This window comes from Harpia harpyja, chromosome Z (assembly GCF_026419915.1).
Source record: "Harpia harpyja isolate bHarHar1 chromosome Z, bHarHar1 primary haplotype, whole genome shotgun sequence".
NCBI lineage: Eukaryota > Metazoa > Chordata > Aves > Accipitriformes > Accipitridae > Harpia > Harpia harpyja.
Window position 1 is genome coordinate 101343763 of NC_068969.1, and position 16726 is coordinate 101360488.

Genomic DNA, 16726 nt, shown 5'->3' on the forward strand with positions numbered 1-16726 from the left:
CAACATCTTTAATGGAAGATAGGGATCAGATGAGATTCACAGCAGTGACAAGGCAGCTAATCTACCTCTAATTTCAATGGGAAGATGAGTATTTGGTATCTCAGGGATTTGGCCATAGCTCCTACCAACTGGTCTAGACTCTCAACTCCAATTCTAGACAGAGTCAAGAGTACAGGAATGAAGCTTTTATTTCTAATAGCTGTAATGATCAAAATGTGTTATGGACAATAGTCGGAGCTGGCAAAGTCTTTTATACTGCTATAAATTGCCTTATGCCACTGTGAAGCCAGAATTAGTTTATTCTGCTGAAAGAGAGAAGTGCGAGAGAGCTCAGCTGAGTTCTTGCTTTCACCTGGGCAGAAATGAGCTGTGGGCAGCCCCAAGGAGCAAAGAACAGGCTCACACTAAGATCATGAAAGATCCTAAGGTCCTAACTCTTACATTCCTGATTTAACCATGTTGTCTTGCACCAGCCATTTAATCTAGCTCCATGTTTTGGGCTAAGTAATGTTAAGTTTTGTACTAACTGGAACCAGGAAGCTAATTTTGCACCTTTCTCTAGTATGGACATTTGCACTGGTATGAAAGGACCATATCAATACATACGCTTCTTGTAAACTCACTGAAGTACGAGGTAGTGGCCTTTTTATTATGAAACCAGCACAGCAGCAGCAGCAAGGAAAAACACACCTTTAAAAACAAAGAACATTTTTGTGGTTTAACCTTGAAGCTGATCTCATGAAATGTTAAGGTCTAAATGGACTATCAACAACTTATCCCCTTTTGCTATCCCTGTAGCCTCAGAGATAGACAAAGGGAGTTGGCATCTCTGATTCTTGAATTTCTTGCTCACCTATCTTGTACTTTGGCATATGTTATATGCTTACATCTCTGTTGCACCAAGAAAAATAATGCCAAGCAGTGCATGTTTGCTCTCAACATTTTAAAGCATGTCAAAATCCTGAAATATTATGCACTGGCTATGCATCTGAAAATAAAATTGTTTGAAATGATGAACCAACTTTTGATTGAAATAGCCTGTTTTGCATCTGCAGAGACTAGTCCATTTTCCTCAAATAGTTCTACCAAAGATGATTTCCTTCAAAAATGAAAAGCCAGTTGGGAGCAGAGAAAGTAGGCAAGCTTGTTTTCCAGTTTATGAATAAAAATGAAGTGTGGAAGTGAAATTTATTGGTTCTAAAATCTTGAAGGACATAGTCACCAGGAACAATCTGTTCAGTTCATTGTATTTCTTAATAAATCAGTTTTTAATGTTGAATATGATTTGATAAGCTTATTTTTTCTTTTGTGTCCAGGAAATTCAAGGCAATTTAACAAGTAAAACTACTCTTAAATTCTGCTGCATATAATTTAGCTGACTCCCAATTTCCATTTAAATGTTGCTTTGACATATCACAAATATGATGTTTCTTAGAGACAGGGCATACGCTGTTTACATTTATGTAAGCAGCTATTGAATTGTAAATGGTTATGTAGCTTAACATAGTTATTCAGTCTTATTTAATCTTGTGAAGTCATTGTATGCATCCTTGTGTTATCAAGAATTATGAAATCTAGTGAAAGAACTAGAGCAGTTGAAAGAACTATAGCAGTTGAAAATTCACATATAATTATAGCTTCGCAACGTGAATCAACTTTTCTTTAGGAAAATAAAAAGAGAACAAGATTAAAATGCATGACAACATGAATGAAGACCTCTTCTGTGGTGTTGGTATGGTAGTTTACATCAATTCATCCTGAAAACACTGTGTAGATCAGGCTTTTGAGTTAGTATGGCATAATTTGGACATTATGAAATGTTAGATACACTAAAGCTAGCATGGTGGGGTTCATCTTTGCCTTTGCTAAGTAGCAGTGAAATGCATCTGACACTGCTAAGGAGCCAGAAAGCCAACGCAGCAGGAAAAACAAGCATTGGAAGTTGCTGGAAGAGGGGTGCTAATGGAGCTTGAATGCATGTCCATTTTCACCAGTATGTCCCATTTCAGAGAGCTCTCCCAGCCCATGGCACAGCAAACATGGGACTTGCGGCAGTGCAACAGCAGGACATGCTGCAGCCTGATGTGCACAGCCCACAGGCGGTGTTGGGTTAATGACTGTGCTAGAAACCATTGCAGGTCCAATTCTACAATGATACAAAGTTCTCAGAAACAAGTGGTACCAAAGCTGAAGGAGCTTTAACCTTCATCTCTGATTAAACCAGTTGTCCTGGTTTCAGCTGGGATAGAGTTAACTTTCTTTCTAGTAGCTGGTATAGTGTTATGTTTTAGATTTAGTATGAAAATAATGTTGATAACACACTGATGTTTTCCGTTGTTGCTAAGTAGTGTTTATACTAAGTCAAGGATTTTTTAGTTTCTCACGCCCAGCCAGTAAGAAGGCTACAGGGGCACAAGAAGTTGGGAGGGAGGACAGCCAGGACAGCTGACCCAAACTGGCAAAAGGAATATTCCATACCATGTTACATCACATCCAGTAGACAAACTGGGGGGAGTTGGTCAGTAGGGATGGATCGCTGCTCAGGAACTAACTGGGCATTTGCTGGCAAGTGGTGAGCAATTGCATTGTGCATCACTTGTTTTGTGTATTCCAATTCTACTACTACTACTATTATTATTATCATTATCATAATTTTTATTATTTTCTTTCTGTCCTATTAAACTGTCTTTATCTCAACCCATGAGTTTTAATTTTTTTTCCCTAATTCTCCCCCATCCCACTGGGTTGTGGTGGAGTGAGTGAGTGAGTGGCTGCGTGGTGCTTAGTTGCTGGCTGGGGTTAAACCACAGCACCAGTTCTGAGAAAGTATGGATATAAAAGTAGCTCTAACCTTGAGCGTGACCAATGCCTGTGCAGCCCCAGGCAGCAACATGGTGGACAAGCTGGCAGCAACATTACCTTTGCCTTCCCCTGAGTTTTAACACCACAGGGGCTTACTTGGGCCAGGAAGCAGCACTGGGATTGCTTTAATACATACAGCTAGCAGTTTTTACTGACAGAGAGTGTGCTCTGACTGCTCCTGTTCTAGCTGGGGAGATGGATGTAAGTAAGTGGCTTAACTCCAGGGTCACGGGGTCACAAGCATTAAAACTGTCTCTAAGTCCAGGGAAATCTCCTGCTTCCAAAAGGGCAGCTTTCTGGCCTTTTCTGACGTTAAAACTATAGGTGCCTATAGTAATATCTGTAGTAATGAAAACAGAATAAAATGTAGGGAGGAAAGGAAAAGACAGAAAACTTATCAGAGTTTCTACAGTACATTTTTTTCCTATCTTTATCCATTTGAAGCACCACATCTTTCCAGCAAGTTAGTAGGTGAAAGCAGGAGTTTGGCACTTGGTTAGTTTGCTAAAACTAAATGCTGTGCCGTGCAGGGGTGCAGCTCAGTGCTGTGTGGCAACCCCGTTCGTTCGTCCCTGCCAGGGAGCTTGAGGGACTGGGGGGGTCATGGGCCACATGTTGGTGGGTTGGCGAATGCCCCCACTCAGCCTCTCTGTGGCCATGGCAGGAGATAATCACAGGTATAAGGTCACCACTTGAGTCTCTCCATCAATGAAATGTTGTAGCATTAAAGCATTAAAAATAATGCACTTCAGACTTAACTATTTTTTAATGACAAAAATCCACAGCGAATCTGCTTAGATTTAAGACAAGCAGAAACATCCAGTGAACAGTGTTTTAAAGCATTGCAGGAAAACTTTTAAAATATATATGCATGCATCTGCCATCTTGCTTTTCATGCTGTTATGGTATCTAAATATTCACGAAAAATGTTGACAGCAAAGTTAGGCTTCACACACAACAGAGTGGTAGCTCGAAAAACCATGGCTGATTTCACAGGAGGCTGCAGCCTGCCAGCTGTGCTGCTTGGGGGACTGCAGCCATGAGCAGGCTCTCCGACAGCCCACTTTGGTTTTCAGCTGCAATATCTGCCTGCCCTCAAAGGTCTGCTGTGGCTTTTGTGTCCCAGTGTCACACACACCCTGTGAATCCACAAGGTTGATGGCCCCGCCAACGTGGATCTCCCCGAGGAAGATGAAGGATGGTGGCTGCTGGGCAGGCAGCCTGGTGCCCAGGAGAGAGGACATGCTCCAGGAGGTTGTCTCCTTTCAGAGGGCTCTGAAGGATGCCCAGGTGTGGGCAGGAAGAAGCTGAGAGCCCCCCTGGACTCACTCGAGGGATGCACCAAATGGGGGTGAAGGCTGGGAATTTGGGCAATACCTGGGTAACGTGCTGCTGTTTCTTGAAATTTTCCTTTGCATTAGGCACTTGCTAACCTGGTGCTGACTGCAAGTCCAACAGTTGCTTTAGATGGTAATCTCAGAAGCCCTAAAATTTTCTTAAAGATCAGGGCCAACTGAAAAACTGAAAATTAACACCACTATCAGGTTTTGTTTATGTATGAGTAACATGAATTTAAGCTTTTTAAGCTGTCATTGCAGTTGCATTAGTAAAAGGTTGTGTGTGACTATTTTACTTCATCTGACAGCACTTACAAGTTCACAAATTGAAAAACATGATGAAATAAAATGTGGTTTAGCTTGCTGAAAAGCAATGGTATCCTTCCTCCATTCTGTGTCCAGATTTCCAATTCAACAGGAATGCAATAGGCACAATATCGGGGCATTTTTGGAATAAGGACACTAAATGGATTTGAATCTGGCAATACAAGTAATATTTCCTTCTTATTATTTATGTTTTTATGCTGGCATACAATAAATATCACCTCTAGGTACACACAAGCACCTGCTGCCTATTTGCTTATGTGTTGGTAATGGCACTCCAGCTTGGTTTTGGCTGCTTTTTCCCCCTCTGAGCAGCATAAACACTTAGAAAAGCTGGCTGCTGCTGCTGTCCACCAGCATATGAGTTTCTGTGCCTTCACTTTAGATGGGCCCTGGGGCTGCCACTGCTCTGCAGAGACCCTCCTTCTCCGCACAGACCCTCCAGGGCACAGATGCCGGAGATCTCGCCTCCCTGCTTCTTAACACTTGCTTCCATCATGTTGAGATTTTAACCATTAAATGTAACCATTTAAAATTACCAAACAGCGTAATTATTAATTAAGATTAAAAATTTTAAATTACCCACCCAGGGAGTGCCTCTCCCCTGGGATTGCTTTTCCCACCTGCGAGGGGTCATGCCCATGAGGGCAGCACTGGCCATGAGCCCGCAGTCACAGCCCAGCTGGGTTTGCCCCTGTTGCCACTCCTCATCCAGTAATTTTTTGTTTTGGGTTTTTTGTGCATGTTCTTAGTAGTAAAGTGTAACCCCAGAGTCACCTGGGCAGTAATCATGCTCCTCGTGAAGCATAATAACACTCAGTATTTCCCAGGGGGATGAGGCAAATCTTACGCTTTTCAGTTCCAGCCCCAGATTGAAAAGAACATTTTCCCTGTATTGAGAAAACACAACAGCCCCACACTGTGAGACAAACAGCGCTGGGGCACTATTGGATATAATTATTTTAGTGATGCTCTTTGTCTCTGTTTTTGGGTGGACTGCAGAACGGTTTTTAGAGGCAGGGATAAGGATCAGTGCCTGTGTTAGGGCTGGGGTGAAGGCTGTAGAAAGGAAACAGGGACAGCACAGAGAGGAACATCTTCAGATGAGCTTTGTGGAGAATGAAGTGGCTCATCCCCTTTTAGTTTCTGTGAAAGACGCATGAGAAGAAGTTTCTTGCTTCGTTATATGGGTAGGGGTGTACATGTCCAGATGTATATACATGTTTATATATATATAAAATAGTCTTGAATTGTTCTTAAAACTTTTCTCAGGGAAGAATGACTAATAAAAATCTAGCAGCTGGAAATTAAGAGGAAGAAAAGTCATCCAGGCTGTTTAAAATCCTAAGTCTCATTTATGGTCTTTTTTAAAACAGGCCGATTGAATATGTGAGTGTTCCTCATAATAAATAGATATATTTTATTGTGCTGTCAGATTATCTCATGGGAAAGATACCAGAATCTTAAAAGCAATCATAATCTGGTTATCAGTTACAAACTCTATTGATTTATTTTTTTAAATGAAAATGTAACTGGGAAGGTACAATATTTGCTTTTAAAAGATGATAATTTTACTGACTTGTGTGGGTTGAGAATAAAAGAGGCAGCTGATGGAAAGTCTGCAGATCTGATTGAAGAATCAAACAGAAAATTATTCCTGCAGGAGCTGAAGCACAGACAAATAGCCCAGTTTGCTGTGTTTATGATGGCAGTTACTGATCTGGGACCAGAGAGGAGGCAGGGATTAATAATATTTTATTGCTGTTTAGGGAAATTTTAAATGGAGCTGTTGTGATCCTTTACTGGTTAAAGCTTCATCAAGGAATGAGAAATGACTCTTCTAGCTAGTGAGTAAAGAAGCAGGAACTTCTCACAGATGGGTTTTGCATGTCAATTGGGAATTGGTACCTCTAGGGCTAACGTGTGTTTATGATGCAGAGTACAGGCACAGAAGACTACTTCATTAGGCACTTTTTCAAGTCACATAGGCCAGAGAAAAATGTTCAGGAGAGAAATTTGCAGATCTGCAACACAGTTCAATGGGAGCCAAAGAAAAAGAGAAAAATAATAATAAAATTAACAACCCCCCAGATACATACTTAACTGCTGCTGGAAAAGGTGTACCAGGGCTGGAAACTCATCCCAGAAATGTCAAGCCTAGACACTTCACAGATGCTTTTCCATTTCTATGGCAATAAGGAAGGAAGGAAAAGCAGAAAGTGTAGAATTCAGGACAGAGAGAGTCCAATGATGAGCTGCCTCAAAGGGTCCAGCAGCACGGCCTGTTCACTGTTTCTTTCCTGAGGTGTGGTGAGTCACTCTGGGAGGGAGAGCGTTTGTCTGCCATCATCCCATCTGACCTTTTTGGTCCAGTAAAGAGAGGGGACACAGGACTGTGCTCTTCTCTTGGCCTCTCCCCTCGTGACAATCTGTAGCTTTGTGGATTTGCAGGAAGAGAAGGGTGTCTGGTGGACCTTAGGTTTGTTTCAGGAGTTTTCAGGAGGGGAAAGGGAGGGATATGGAGAACATGCACTTTTGGAGTGGGCATCTACCAACCTGCAGTTGCTGGCCAGTGCTTGGGTCCCCAGGTACTGCTGCCCAGCTCAGGGTGCCACAATTTCCATACAGACCCCATGGCTGTGTCTGGGTTTCTTTAGACTCATCTTCCCCTCAGGCTTCTCAGACGATGGATTTAGTCATTACTATTTTGCATCCGCTTACTCCTAGAACTGGGGTGGTATTGCAGAGTATTGATGGAAGAGACTGCCTCCAACTCCTCTAAGGGAACCAAAACGTGCAGACCCACTGAAAGCCTGTTTTGCCTCTGAATTTAATTAGTTTTACCCGGACTGATGCAAGGCAGTGTTGAAATCAGTCTTTTATTATCCCATAGTCTGTCTGCTTCTCTGCGCAGCACTGTACACGGAAAAACCACAAGCAGCCTCACTAGGACACTGAAGAAATCGGTATTTATGAACACACTAAAGAGTAAAAGATTAAGACAAAAAACCTTCTCTCTAACAATTGCAGGCTGCTTCTTTTAATTACAATAACAAACCAAAATAAATTCGTGCCATTTAAAATGAGCTTGCCAGAAGCAAACGAGTGCATATGAGGCGTAATGGCAAATAATAAGGATAGACTGCCGATCAATAATAAAACTCTTGGCACTTCTAGTTCATCCTTTAAATACTCCTAGAAGGAAAGGATATCAAAGTGAAAAAAAAAAAAAAAAAAAAAAAGGGTGCCTTGAACCATTTTTTTTACTCTTTCAAGTATAAAAAGCTGCAATCCAGGGAAAGCATAAAATACAGAGGTTTATTTCCATTTCATACTAAAACCATATACAAATTTGTAAAAATACATATACAAATAATAAGCAGATGAGCATTAAAACAACTCAAATGGTGTATTTTCCATGGGTCTGGTTCCCTTTTTCCAGAGGTTTTATACCAGAAAATCCTTATTCACATCTATGTATTTACATATACAAAAAAGACATTTAAGTTTTTCACTTTTCTAGAAGAACTTAAAGACCCTTTGGCTGCCCAGATAAGAAGGCCCCAGGCAGCCTTTCCTTTTGTTTTAAAAAGGATCAGCTTCTTGATTTTAGCACCTTATGCTACTTCACAGGGGGAAGCAGCATGCCTTTCTGCAGAGAGCAGAACACAGGTGCATGCCATAAAACTTAACCAGAATTTGCATCTCAAATTAAAGAAAAAGATATTTGAGTTTGTTGATAGCATCAGGCATGCAATTAGTCCCACAGATTTGGTGATACTATTCACATGGTGATATATTCACATGTTGGTTGATGAGAAGCTCGACATAACCCAACAATGTGTGCTCACAGTCCAGAAAGCCAATTGCATCCTGGGCTGCATCAAGAGAAGCGTGACCAGCAGGTCGAGGGAGGTGACTCTGCCCCTCTGCTCCGCTCTGGTGAGACCCCACCTGGAGTACTGCGTTCAGCTCTGGGGGTCCCAACATAAGAAGGACATGGACCTGTTGGACCGAGTCCAGAGGGGGGCCACGAAGATGATCAGGAAGCTGGAGCACCTCTGCTATGAAGACAGGCTGAGAGAGTTGGGGTTGTTCAGCCTGGACAGAAGAGAAGGCTCCAAGGAGACCTTACAGCAGTGCCTAAAGGGGACCTACAAGGAAGCTGGAGAGGGACTTTTGACAAGGGCGTGTAGTGATAGGACAAGGGGTAATGGCTTTATACTGAAAGAGGGTAGATTTAGATTAGGAAGAAATTATATTAGGAAGAAATTCTTTACCGTGAGAGTGGTGAAACGCTGGAGGAGGTTGCCTAGAGAAGCTGTGGATGCCCCATCCCTGGAAGTGTTCCAGGCCAGGTTGGATGGGGCTTTGAGCGATCTGGTCTAGTGGAAAGTGTCCCTGACCATGGCAGGGGGGTTGGAACTAGATGATCTTTAAGGTCCCTTCCAACCCAAACCATTCTATGATTCTATGATTCCTTGATTAAAGTTCTTTTGTGACTCATAAAAGAAATTAGACACATGTTTAACTATTTTGTAGTGATAGGGCCAGGTAGCATTTGTTGAACCTTTGAGGGATTGCTGTTTGATGTAAATATCTGTGTTTGACTATGTTGGGTTAAAAAAGGGGAATGGGAGAACAAGCCTGATTTTGGTACTGCATTAGATCTCTGTTGTGGTTTAACCCCAGCCAGCAACTGAGCACCATGCAGCTGCTCGCTCACTCCCCCTCACCCAGTGGGATGGGGGAGAGAATTAGGGAAAAAAAAGTAAAAATCCTGGACTGAGATAAAGGCAGTTTAATAGGACAGAATGGAAGAAAATAATAATGATGATGATGATGATAACAATAATGATAAAAATGACAATAATAATAATAAAAGAATTGGAATATACAAAACAAGTGATGCACTATGCAATTGCTCACCACTTGCCAACCAATGCCCAGTTAGTTCCTGAGCAGCAATTCACCCCCCTGTCTCGGCCAACTCTCCCCAGTTTATATACTGGACATGATGTTACGTGGTATAGAATACCCTGTTGGCCACTTTGGGTCAGCTGCCCTGGCTGTGTCCTGTACCAACTTCTTGTGCCCCTCCAGCCTTCTTGCTGGCTGGGCATGAGAAGATGAAAAATCCCCGACTTAGTACAAACACTACTTAGCAACAATGGAAAACATCAGTGTGTTATCAACATTATTCTCATACTAAATCTAAAACATAACACTATACCAGCTACTAGAAAGAAAATTAATTCTATTCCAGCTGAAACCAGGACAACCTCAAAGATAAATTGCATTTTCTTTTTAAAAATTCAAAATTGCAATGAGACCTGATCTACAGAAGCAATGTCAACAGGAGTGTATATCTGCAATCAGGTAACAAAACTTAAAGTTTCTTTGATGCAATATTTAGCATAAATCCAGGCTTATACTACAGCAAGTATTTACCACTTTAGGATGAAATGTTATAAAAAAAAATTTTCAACATTATGCCTTACAGTTTTATGTTCTTTTTAAATTAAGTAACAGCTGCCAGCTGATGAGAATTTTGGTAGATTATAATAAATTCTTTTAAGTGAGAGGTCTCCTAAAGAAGCTCTATGGAGAGATAACTTCTAAAATCAGGACAGAAACATGATGTAAAGGGGGATGGACTAATAATTAGGAAATGCTCCACAGTAAGACTCTACTGGTACTTTTCCAAAGGGATGAGGCCCAAAGAAAAGCCAAAAAAAGAGGAGGAAACCATTTAGCACAAACCTATGCAAGTGAAAAAAACCCAAGCAGGTACAAGGCAAGGTGGCTATTGCCTAATGTACTGAAATTAGGCAGTTTGGCTTCAGAGTACAACTGCTTAGATAGCACTCCAAGAAGTGAAATGTTGAAAGCTTAAACGAGGATGGTAAATGAATTCCTGCCTGGCAAAGGCAGGAAATGTGGTTAACTCTGGTTAACCGGGCTGGGATAAACCCTGAATGGTACTGCCAGGAGTAGTAATACAAACCTGACCCCAGCCACCCAGCTCTCTGGAGACTTTCATGCACCCACTTTGTTGCTGCCATTTCAGAGCTGATCCCTAAAAATGAGGGATGGTCTAGTGGTCTTTACGAAGTCTTTCCCCTCCAGGCTGTAGATGCTGGTGGGTGGGAGGCGCTGGCCTGGTGGTGTTTTCCATCTTGCAAAGCACTAAAAGAAAACCCTCTTCACAGGGCAGAACTTCATCCCAATGCTGATGTAGCAGGGAAGGCCCAAGGAGAGGTGATGCTCTCTGCCCACTCTGCTTCTGCATCAGCCCTGACATGGGTAGCATGTGCTTAGGGATGTGAAACATGGGTGCATTGGTTCCACTACCAGCGGGTGGTGACTCCATGGGAGATCCCAGCATTTCCATGCTCCATCCTCACCTGTTGGTCAGCAGGTCTTCCTTGATTTTAGTGTTACAGGATCTGGCACTTCCTACACAAACCACTGCGTTTTCAGCAGTGGAATGAACACTGGTATTTCAGAGGTTTTGTGGATTTCCAGTAAGAATAAACCAGGTGTGGGGATGAAATGTCGACAAGAGGGAGTGCTTGCTTGCCTGCTTTTTGTAACCTACAGGTGGTGTTAGCTCGCACCTGAAAAGCACCTAAAAAGCATTGGCTCAGGGAAACTGATACATAAACAGCAGCTTTTGCTTGCAAAACCTCAGCTTCCAAAGCAAATTTCACCTTAACTCAAACAGTATTTTTTTTCAGGAAAATAGTGCTATCTGTCATGATTGCATTTGGCAAGCCTCACTAGCTTTACAGTTGTTTAGAAACGTAGTGTTGGCCAACACGATACAATCATAGATGCAAGTCTTTTTGCTTCAAAGAGGAAACAGCTTTGAAATGGCAAATGAAGTTTGGCAAATTTTGGCAACTACTTTAACAGTGAATTATTACTGAAAATATTCTTTTGCTATGCAATTACTCTGTTTCCCATGAGAACTCCTGCTGAGCCAGCTCAGGGACAGCAGACGCAGTGGTACTACTTTCATAAGCTAAGGCAAAGCCTCGGTCAAGTATTAATAGACATCTACAGCTGTCACCTAAGCGCTGACTGATTTAAAATAGATTATTCTTTGCATACTGAGCATTTGGCAGGCTGAACTGAGATGCTTAGATCATGTGATTGATTTCCATTTTTATGATAATCCAGTGTTTGTTCAGTCTTGCCTCCTGTTTGATACCAGTGATAGGTATTTGGGCTCCAGAGTTTTCCCTCAGCTCCCTCTGTATATTGTGCATACAAGAGTTGGCATTGCAGTTTGGTTTGTTGCTTGGAGACAGCTGCAGGGACGCACAGTGGCATAAATCACACCTGACTCTGTTGCTAAGGAAATAAGACCGTCTCCTGCTTTTCCTTCAGGCCTTCCAATAAGAGAAGCAAACAAAATTTGTATTCAGGATATTTAAAATATTGCTTTAATTTAACAAAAGTGAAAAGGAAACTACATAATGCACATCTGCAACAGCTTTCCTGGGGAACAAATACAGCATTTTCTTTCTTCTGGAGGTGATTACTGGAAGCACAGGATTCAAACACATTGTGTGATGGAGGAGAATAGTTAGACACAATCTGGATTTGGGGCATAAAAACTCAATAAACTTTTTGGAGGGTTTTTAAACTTGCAGAGTGGTGCCTGCTGCTCACCCTAATGTTTATGGAGCTTCAAAGAAAAAAACAAGAAATCTTTGCTACCAAAAGCTTGACTGTAAAAGTGAAAATTGGACTTGAGAAGCTAGTTTTTCCTTTAGGAATACCATAAAAGAAATGAATTTGTCAAGCTAATGAAGAATCACAGATGCATACTTCAGTTGTCCTTGACAAAATGCTCGTTAAAGAGTTAGCTAAGAAAATATATTTGGGGAGCAACAGAGAATCTGTGAACACATTTTTCAGTCTCTCCCAGCTCTCCCTCAGGCTTCTTTCCCAAGAGGAAACTGGGAAGCAGCATGAGCATGAAGGCTGGTCAGATGGACCTACTGCTGCGGCTGGTCCCTCAGAGCAGTGGGAAGGAGTCAGGCATCCTCTGCTCTGAATTATTCTCTCCTCTTGTTGAAAGTGGTGTGCAAATATCTACCATTTTGTAAACACCACTTCACAATGTGCAGCATGTGTTATTTTGCCCTTTTTCAAATAAGACAAAGTTTCTCATCTTTTATCCTTTGCAAAATCCATATAAGTCCCCTAATCAGCACAGCATACCAAATCTATGTGTTGCATTGTGTTGGAAACAAAGTTCATCACTACAGGGAAACACATCCTTGGAAGCTTTACTCGTGAGAGGTATTAAGAGGTTTAGAGGTACCTAAACATTTAGAGTCTGTTACCAGTACTGGCACTGATTTGCAGGTCTCATAATTATTTCTTTATGTCTCATTTATTTACTTTGATTTATACAACCAATAAAGGAAGAACCTATCCCTGTCCCTAAGCATTCCTCATAACTTTTGAGATGTGTCTTAGACTTCCCAAGCTTTATCAGACAAATCACAAGCAACAACATTTATTCCCTCTTGTGAATCTTTTACAGATGCCAGCTTAAATGCTCATTATTTATCCTCCTGAGATGTTTTGCCTTCAAAATTCAGGAAACAGAGCTGGCCTTTGTAGGCTTGCCCAGAATACCTTTCTTTAGGCGAAACACAAATGTCGAACAATACAAATCTTTCTCAGTAATTCCTCCCCTCTGATGCAGGGCAAGGCTGATGGCATGAATGGCTGGTCCTGGTGATGACCCGTGGATGGTGGGTCCTGCAACTTTTCCCACGATGGGGGGCTTTGGAGTTGTGGGAGTCACTGAGGCAAGCTGTAGAAATGCCAAAGCAAAAACCTGCCCAGGATTTCACATGCACATTTAACCACCTGAATACTAGTATGCTAATCATTCCTTCAGGTTATTAATTTGTGTTGCATTAGTGAGTAGGGGTCCCTATTAGCATGTCACTGTAAACAACACCTGAGATGAATAATTTATTACTATAGTAAAGAAAGTGAACTGCAAGGAGAGGGAATAGTGAGGAAACAGTGAGGGTCAGGGTAGTACATAATGCTGCCAGGGCGTCTCCCTAACCATTACAGGGTGTTTTGTAGGTGCTGCACTGTAAGTGGATTACAAGAAGAATTTAAAAGAAATTACTGTTCTTTCTCCTGCCCTCTTATCTCTCACAGACACAGGCCGTTTTAGCAGACAGATTCATTGCCTTTTCATACTTATGTTTTAAATATTTTCTTTATGTGTATATGAAATGCCAGAATTTCCTTCTGTATCTAGCAAGACTTCCTTTTTTCAAGGACTAGGTGCACAGTAAAAGGACGTTCAGATTATACCAATGTACTTTCATGATGATTTGGTTTTCTGAAGGTATTATTCCTTGGCTGGCAAAGGATTTATCCACTGCTGGCACACACACAGCTTCTGAAATCCTTTGCTTTTATATTTTTCTTAATTATCCTTCTTCATTGTCCTAGAGCTCCTCTCCATGCAGCAGAAAGAAGGTGGCACTTTAAACCAATCTCAGCTGAACTTCCCTAACTTACTGAAAGTCGCTCAAACAGCTTCTCCCAATAAAGAGAATTTCTAGAATATTTTATGGTAAGAAGTAATGGAGAATAGAGTTGGGGAGGTGATTAATAGATATTCTTCTCTCTGAGTGTTGAAATCTCTCTAGTGCAGGTGATGCACCATGTCCCAGCTGGACTTCCAACTTCAAACGTGCATGCATGAAGCATGTTTCTCAAAACAGCTTTGCTCTTCCTGGAGGCAGTAGATTTTCAAAAACTACTTAATTTGCCCTCTGGGATGCTTTGGTTTGGGGGATTAAGGACATCTGTCTCCACACAGGTCAAGAAAATTTTCAACCTGGAATCCCAAGTTTATTTCCAGGGAAGAAGAATGATGCAGATCAGTGCGTGTTTCTGACTCTCATTTGCAATGGAGAAAGTAGCTCCTGCTTCTCTTCCTCCTTCCACAACACTCTGGCTGTTTAGCCAACAGTGTGACTTGCAAAACTCTGGCAACATCCCAGGGAAAGCCAGAACAGCGCTCATGAAGGCTGGCTCCCTCTCGCTCGACAACGAGCCTCACATTGACTTCAAAGGGGCAAGGATTTTACTCACTGTGTCTCCTCAGTCTGTGTGTGATTCAAGTCGTTTATCATCCAGACCATTCACAAACCTCCCGCTGCCTCTTCCCTTTCAGCAGTGGAAAATTCTTCCAAAAATGAAATTCTAAAAATGGGACAGAGTTTTGCTGGCTTTTTCACTTCATATGGCTAGTGGAATAACGCATCAACAGTCCTCTTTCTCAGATGGCATATGCTTAATATAACAGTGAGGAGACCTTATCAAGGCTATCTTTACAATTTAGCTCCTGCTGAATACCATTTCCACACAGAGATTTTCAACAAAATAGTTATGCCCTGAATCAATGTACATTTTCTTCCATTCATAAATACGTATTGTCTGATTTTGATATGGTTACATATGTACACTTGCATAACTCTGTAGATTTACATAGAACTACATCTCACCACACTTCAACCCAGAAAGAATCCTGTTAAAATGAAAGGCTACTTAAAAATCTTCAAATTGATCCTAGCACTTAAAATTACACCGATTAAGCCTATGTAAATATTCTGTTTTGTTCTGCCACTATGCTCTGCTCAGAAAGGTCTTTTCATCTGTCTGGAGAGCGATGAAACCAAACACCAGGCTTCTTTTCTCTCCAGCTTCTTCCTCTTCTCCAAGTCTATCTGCACCTTCTTCGTTTCATGGTGCCCTTGCTGGTGCTGGGGACTGCCCTGACAGCAGCTGCGGACACGACCCAGCCGTCCCCTGGCTCTCCAGAGCCAGGCTCCGTGCCAGCCCCAGCAGCTGAGGAGCTTTCTCTGCACCGCAGCCTGCTGACACCACATTCCCAGCACTGCTCCCACCAGCCCCCTCCCGAGGCTAGTTTAGTTTCATGCTCAGGTATGTGGGCTTCATAAAGCTGGAATTACCACGAGGAAAACACGCTGGATCTCCCCTGAGGTGAAAGAAAACAGCATGTGCACTGGCTGGATTAAGTTTCTGCTTTCTGCAGAAATTGGAAATCTGTTGCTTTGCACACACAAGAAAGGGTATTTCAATGAAGTTTGTATGTCTGGGTGCAGATTGCTGCAGAATTCTTTTGCTTTTTGTTGTCTTGCCTGTGTGAGCCCCCACCAACCTCCACAGAGTCTGCAGCCGACATGAGGAAGAGCAGATGCTGCACATTATAGCACAGTCATGCTCTAACCGGCTCAGCCCTTGCAAAAACACGTGTTGAAAGCAGCAGGTTTGTGGAAAGGACAGGGAATATTTACTGCTGTAAAGGGTTGCTTTTCCCTATTGCCCCAAAAAATTGTAACAAGAAGACTGAGTAGCTGAAGAAAAGCAGAACAACAAAAAAAGCAGATGTGTATTAAGGCAAAGTGATGGTACGCTGAGTTCAGGCTATGGGTAAAGGAAAGGAGCTGCCCAGCACTGTTGTGGGAAGCACTGTGGCTTTGTTTTGCCATCCGAGCGCCACTTTGGATTTGCAAGTGACACTTCGAATTTAGACTCCACTTTTGATGAGATATCTTTCTGCCCTTAAAAAAAAAAAATTAATCTCTAGTGCTTGCAGTGGGCATTGTGGAGGTAAGGCATGAACAGCCATGCTCCCAGCCCCAGCACTGGTCCTGCTGGCAAAGACGCAAGCACTGCCTTTCCCTCCAGCTGCTCATCCCGAATGGTCCCATCCCTCCTATCACTGTCTTGCTGGGATCCATCACACCTTATTTGATTTAGTTGATGGCAAAAGATGACTTTTGAAAGGATGATTTTAATTTGGCCAATGTCTATTTTTCAACAGGGCTCTGGATGTCGGGAAAAAGCAACCAGACTTTAAGGTCTTGAATCCAAAAAGCAGGTGCTGAAACCCTCTTTGTCAGACTATGACCTTATGTAGGTCCTTCACTGGATCAACGTCTTACTCTGATTTCCAAGCTACTGCATCCAACAAAAACCAGTTAAAAATTGGTAAAATGGGAGAACACTGCTAAAATACTGGCAGGCTGTGAGGAGCACTGTATTAAAGCTGCAACCCGTATGAGCTGCTGGAAGCGTGCAGCACTAGCAGTGCGTTGGAGGGCGGTTTGCAGGCTCTCCTA